Here is a 6,341-nt window from a genome sequence, read left to right as displayed (position 1 = left end):
AGGTAAGCAGACCCCTTGACCGCCGCGGGGGTCTCCCAGTGCCCCCGCTCCCCTGGGACACACTCAAAATACAACTTTCTTCGCCTAGCCAGTCCCTCCTTTTACTTTCTCCCTCCCCCCCACCCCACCCCAACTATCCTAAAAGATGGTCAGATGGAAAATAATTCCATACTAAACATCCTAGACTCAGTGATGGTCAAGGAATTCAACCTATCTTCCTGCCAGACAAATACAAGGCAGGTAAGAAGATGAATAGGCAAAACATGTTTTCAATTTGTGCATAATTTCCTGCTTTTTCCCTCCTAGTTTGAGTCCTTTCCACTTGCTCTATCTTTGAATTTAGCATAATTTTCTTCCCATTATATTTTTACCTCTCTTTTTTTCTCTTTTGTTCTCCTGCTTTCTCTGCCTGCTTCCTTGTCTTTTCTTAGTTTTCTTCCCTCTGTTTTTTTCCTTATGTCCTGCCTAATGCCCATTTCTCAGTAGGTCACCAGCCTATTAATTACATTACTTAATGACTGTCATCCCATATGTCCTGTAACCATTCCCATCCCACCATAACCAGAAAAGTTGTGATGAGGAATTTTTTACATCTTTTTTTTTTTACACAGAACCTGAGGCCAATGTTTAGGTGCTTGTTACAAATCAGCTTCTCTAAAAGAATCTTACTTCCTAGTGGATGTGGCTATCCAGCCATCCTGTGTTTTAACCATCGACTATTTCAGGACTTTCTAGAATCTCTTCCATGTATTGTGCAAATCCTGGAGATAAGACCAGTCAGGAAAACTCAAACTCTTAATATGCTTCCTGCCTAGAACTTTACCAGGATCCTCCCTCCCTTTGCCCAGTATATGAAGTCATCCTGGAACCAACCAAAACCCTTGGGTCAAACCCTACCCACTGTTCAGGCAACTTTCAAAAAAAGTGCAGAAACATTACCAAGCATCTTTCTGAAAAGTTTTAGGCACTTTTATTTCCAGCCAAACCGTAGGTAATGACCCTTAGTAGTACAAGAAACATCTAAGTCAAGGGAATATAAAATTAACCAAAGGACAAATGGAGCTCAGAAAACTGGATATCTGTTGGATATGTGTTGCAAATGATCAGACAATATTTGCCAAATATAATTTCCTTACAAAGCAGACCCAGCCTCCCCTTTATCCAAGCTGCCTCTAGATGCCAAGGAATAGCTGAAAGAAATTACAGAGGAGGTCTAGATGTTTGCCAGGACAGCTCTGGAGGCTGTGGATATATGGCTGTAGCTCTGAACTGAGGTGAGCCTCTTGGAAATCAGCCTTGGGATGCCGAGGGAGATGCAAGAAAACTTCCAAGATATCCTTTCAAAGACTGAGGAGGTAAGTTTTTGTTTAACTCCCTGAAAGACTCAGGTCACAACTAAGGTCCCAAGGAATTTATACACAATTCCTCTATAGAATTCTTATAAGTATAACAACCTCAACAGAAGCAAATGGTTGCATCCTGATTTCCAGAGCTGATAACCAGACTACAAACAATGAAAATTACGAAGGCTTTCTATGATGCATCACCCCATCAGCAAGACGGAAAATGTCATGGTAATGTTGGGATTCATACTAAAGGCTAATTGAGAACCAGCCAATGCCTTTGGCAGATGCCTTTTTTCATTGTGTCAGGTTTGGTTTGGTATTACCTCAGAACAGTTGAAGCTGGATATAGTCATCTGAGGCTCTCTTCTACTTCTTTTTTACCCATCACATGTCTTTTCCCATTCCACTTCAGAGGCCCTTCTTATAGGGTCTTTTAGTCATAAACTTGAAGGGGAAACAGGGTCACCCATTTTTAGAGTAAAGCACCCTGTGAGCTTATGCTTGTACTTCAAGAACAAAGTAATGGTAGAGGTGGATTCATAAATTGTAAGGCCAGAATGGACCTCGGAAGATCATCGGGTCCAGCCCCCTGCACCAAGCAGGAAAGATAACTGGGGGTCAGATGACCCCAGTAAGATGAATGTCTAGTCTCCTTTCCAAGGTAGATGATTGCACCACCTCTGGAGGGAGCTTTTTCCACAGTCTGGACACCCTGACTGTGAAGAAGTTATGAAAAGAAGTTGCCTCTTTTCTTTCTCTATGATCTGTAGAAGGATTTCTGCAGCAACACACAGAAAGAGGCTTCTATTCACAGTATTTCCTTATCCTGAAGAAGAAAAAATCTTCATTCTAAGACCCCAAAAAACTAAATATATATTCCTTCAAAATTCAGGATAGTGAATGACTTGCTTCTCTCATTCCATCACTTTAGGCTCAAGACCACTTTCACTCCCAAACTGTCCGGGGCTGATCTGGCATTCTCACGGCTAGGGATTCCATCCAGAACCAAAATCACTATACTTGGCAGTGTGGCTGTTTGTTGCCTGAGCACCATGGACAGAGGCTCTTCACTGAAAGTTCAGAACTCCTGTTTTGGAGTAAGAGGGGATATATTCTTGCAAATGGAAGAGAATAATTATTTATATTACAAGTCCATGATGGCATAGACCCAACCCAAGCCTTATCATGGACTACAGGCTGCATTTCAGGCAAGACTGGGGATATAGCAACGGTCTCTGTTGTATCCAACTCCTTTGATCTCTTTGACATCCTTTCATTTATGGGAGATGGCTATGATGTAGATGGTTTGCAATGTCCCATGTGACTGAATAGTCCGGTCCAGGATTTGCATGATCTGTGGCAGTGGTTAAAAATGTGTGTGTCATGGTTGGGTGGTTTGGGAGCTGCTTGCTTCCCATGGGCTGTTTTTCTTTTCAAGTTGTTGGAGCCAATTTCTGTCATGGACTTTGATGCCCTGATGAAGATGATAATGCCACTTGTTATGATCAGTTGCCAAGGTTTTCCATTGGTCAGGATCAATTCCAAATGCCTTCATATCTCACTTGCATGTGTCTTTGTAATGAAGCTTGGGACGTCCTATTGTTCTTGTTCCCCTGATAGTTCCCCGTATAGCATGTCCTTGGGTATGCATCCACCTTCCAATCTGCTTAGGTGACTTTGCCAGCACAGTCATCTGTGTTTGAGTAGGGCTGTCACACTTGGTAAATTTGCCTTTTGAAGAACCTCTGCATTGGTAACTTTCTCTTGCCATTTGATGTTGAGTATGAAGCGTAAACAGTGCAGGTGGAAGCTGTTTAACCTGTTCTCTTGATGTGCATAAGCTGTCCATGTTTCCCTACCATATGTGAAAGTGCTGAGTACAAAAGCCTTGTACACTAGCATTTTGGTTTTGATGGTAAGCTTCGAGCTGTTTCAAACTCTTTTAGTTAGTCTGCTGAAGGTGGTGGTAACCTTTCCAATGTGAACATAAGTTCTTCATTCAGTGAGAGGTTGGTAGTCACTGTATAGAACCTAGGTAGCTGAACTTTTGGACTGCTGCTAGCGGATTCTCATTAAGGATGATTGATGGATCTTGTGGAACTCTCTGTCCTAGTACAAGTGTTTTCTTTATGCTGATGGTCAAAGCAAATGCTTGGCAAGCTCTTGAGAGGCGATCCATAAGTTCTTGTAGTAGGTCTTTGTTGTGGGCTATAAGGGCACCATCATCACTGAAGTCTGCTTCATAACAATTTCAGAATTTCCATCATACCACAACACTGAACTTTCTTGAAAGGTGACCATCATCAATCAAAAAATGCAATGTTGCCTTGAGTTAAAAACAGTTCTTTAAGGCTCCTAGACTTTTCTCTTTCCACTGGAGAATGCTCCTTCCACCATCTTACTCTGAAAATAATCTTTCTAGTCTCTTACTTTAACTGGAAAGTGAATTTCAAGTGCTCATAGTTTGAACCTTTCTATGCAACGTTCCATCGGGATAAAAAAATGGTGAGACTTCATCCCAAATTTACCCTACTGTTTTTATCTGGATTAAACCATTAGTTTACCTGCTGTATTCACAAACCAATCCTCAGCCCTGAGAGAAAAGATACAGAGAGTACCTAAACCATTATATTGTCACCCCTTCTATTTCTATTGAAAACCAAATGTACAAAAGGTCAGTGTCACATCTCAAAGAACATCAGAAGATATTGCAAAATGCGTCTCCTTGGAATAGCAGTTATCTAGTATCATGGGGTGAATCGGTCGGGGGGGGGGGTCAGTTCTTCCTCCAGTCTTACTGTCCATAGAAACTGAAGGCCCAGTCATGCTTAGTTGAGCTGTCACCTCCCTCCCCTTCCCCCCACTTCCCAAGGCAGGTGGAGATTCAGCAGCACTTGCCACATCTTGCCATCCCTGGAGGCCAAGAGCCCAATGCTGGCTGCACCCCCATCCCTTTTCAATATCCTAGACCCTCCCCAATCTATAGTGCATCGTGCACAACAAATATCAAAACACATGCCATTAGAACTCAAGTGACTGCCTCCACTACTTCAGATATGTTGCAGTGTCAGGTGCTTATTTAGCTGTGTGATTAGTTCCCAAGCTCACGAGAGCAGCACTACCGTCATTGTTTGACTGATACAGCTGAAACCATTCATTTTTGCCACCATGAGGGTGTGGATATGATGCCTACAGTCAACTACAAGGGACATGCACAAAAAGAAGAAATGGTTTAATACTGTACAGATGGGTTATTTGAAGTGTTGTAGACGAGATGAATCTCAACCTCCCCCCTTCCTCCCCAATCTCTGCTCTCAGAGTTCTCAAATATCAGTCTTCAGATGGTGAGAAAACTGAGGATCCTTCTGCCTTTCATACCTTCTCAGAGAATCCAAAGGACATGTGCACAGACCTGGTGGCACTGCTGTGACCAAATGATCTGGTATTGCATGCATGAAGTACTTACATTGTGAGCCATAACAATATCTTGAAGAACCACAGCAGGAAAAATAATCATTTTTTTCTTCCTTTTTGTAACTTGTTGACTGGGTTCTTCAGTTGACATGCCTTTTAGTAGGTGCTGTAAACCTTCAGAGAGAAGTGAGCATGTAGAGCTCAAGTGCCCATCACTTCGGGAATGAATTAGAGAGACAGGCCGATTTATGTAGAGGAATCTAAGATCTTGAACTGATTTTTTTTCCTCTAAAGGAGGAACTCTAAGAATAGTCAAGTCAAGAGTAAGGATTTGATCAGGAGTTTATATTGTTTGGTTTGTATTAACTTGTTAATAAAAGTCAAAACCCAGCAAAATTGTAAGTTTTCGAATCCATGTTGCCTGTTTGGGGCATGTTGGGAATACCACCTGCTTACAAAATACATCAGCAATACTTTCCTTTGATGACAAGAATTCATTTTGATGACAAGAATTCATCACTGGCTAACTGTATCTAGTGTGCTGACAACCAGTATATCTATGGACAAATATCTAGCACACTTTTAAATGTTTTGTGGTTGAGGAATGTTTGAAGGGAGAACCTTGATTTTAGTGGAACAACTTGAACAGCATCACTGCTCATGTTATGTGTCGTTGTCTTCTGGCATAACATTAATGTTTGCTGTATCTATTTTTATGAAATGCTGTATGCTTGCCTGTACCAAACTAGCATTTTAGCTTGGCCTCTTATAAGCTCAGATCAAGTGTTGTGCTTGATCTACTGTTTGATTCAATATCCCCATTAAACAGCTTGGAAAAGAGTGGGAAGGTGCTTTTTCAATTTTTAACTTTTTGAAAATGTTAATTTTTTCTTCATTTTTAAAACAGTAATGTTCTGTAGTTTAAATATTATTATTACAAGTTGCTTTTTCTGTCATAGATATGATTAAGGGGGAAGTTATACATTTCTATGTGCAGAAGTTTGTGGTACTATTCATTGCACTTGCAAACCACATTAGCAATTGTTACGCCGTTTGATGAAACTGTATACAGTTTCTTTCCATCTGGCAAATCAGTGAATGTACTTGTAAAGCAAAAAAAAAAAAAGTACGATATTTTTACTCTTGAATTATGGAAGCCTCACCTCCTGTATTTTATACATGGTGTAAAACAAAAAAGGAACCAAATAAGAAAAATTCAAGTAGAGTTGTTAACTAATTTTTGGTACTTGTCTGGGCTGAAGGGGGGGAGGGGAAGATTTATCTCCCCAACCTACCATCCCATTTCATTTTGGGGTGCAATAAAACCAAGAAAAATACATTTTCAGGTAAAAGTTGTAAGTCCAGAAATAAATAAAATAAGAGCACCAATGCTTTCTATCACTGGGGAACTTTCTTCATCTAAGCACATATGAACAATTGATCCTTGTAGTCATATATAGCAGTAAACATTAATAACTTAACAGTCTGAAGTCAGTGCTGAAGATATGGAGCATTATTGAAAGATGGAGTCGAGCAGGTGGCACTTTAATATGTTCAGTGTCATGGTTGACTCTAAAGACT

General features: G+C 40.7%; 1 protein-coding gene across 8 annotated transcripts in view; it reads left to right on the top strand.

The window, feature by feature from the left end:
- Positions 1-6,341, top strand: part of MIPOL1 (mirror-image polydactyly 1) — a 357,774-nt gene that overhangs the window by 139,746 nt on the left and 211,687 nt on the right. The window lies entirely within an intron of this gene.

This window comes from Alligator sinensis, unplaced genomic scaffold (genome assembly GCF_000455745.1).
Source record: "Alligator sinensis unplaced genomic scaffold, ASM45574v1 scaffold280_1, whole genome shotgun sequence".
NCBI classification, from domain to species: domain Eukaryota; kingdom Metazoa; phylum Chordata; order Crocodylia; family Alligatoridae; genus Alligator; species Alligator sinensis.
Note: the sequence above shows the minus strand (reverse complement) of the source record. Positions and strands in the feature narration are given on the sequence as shown.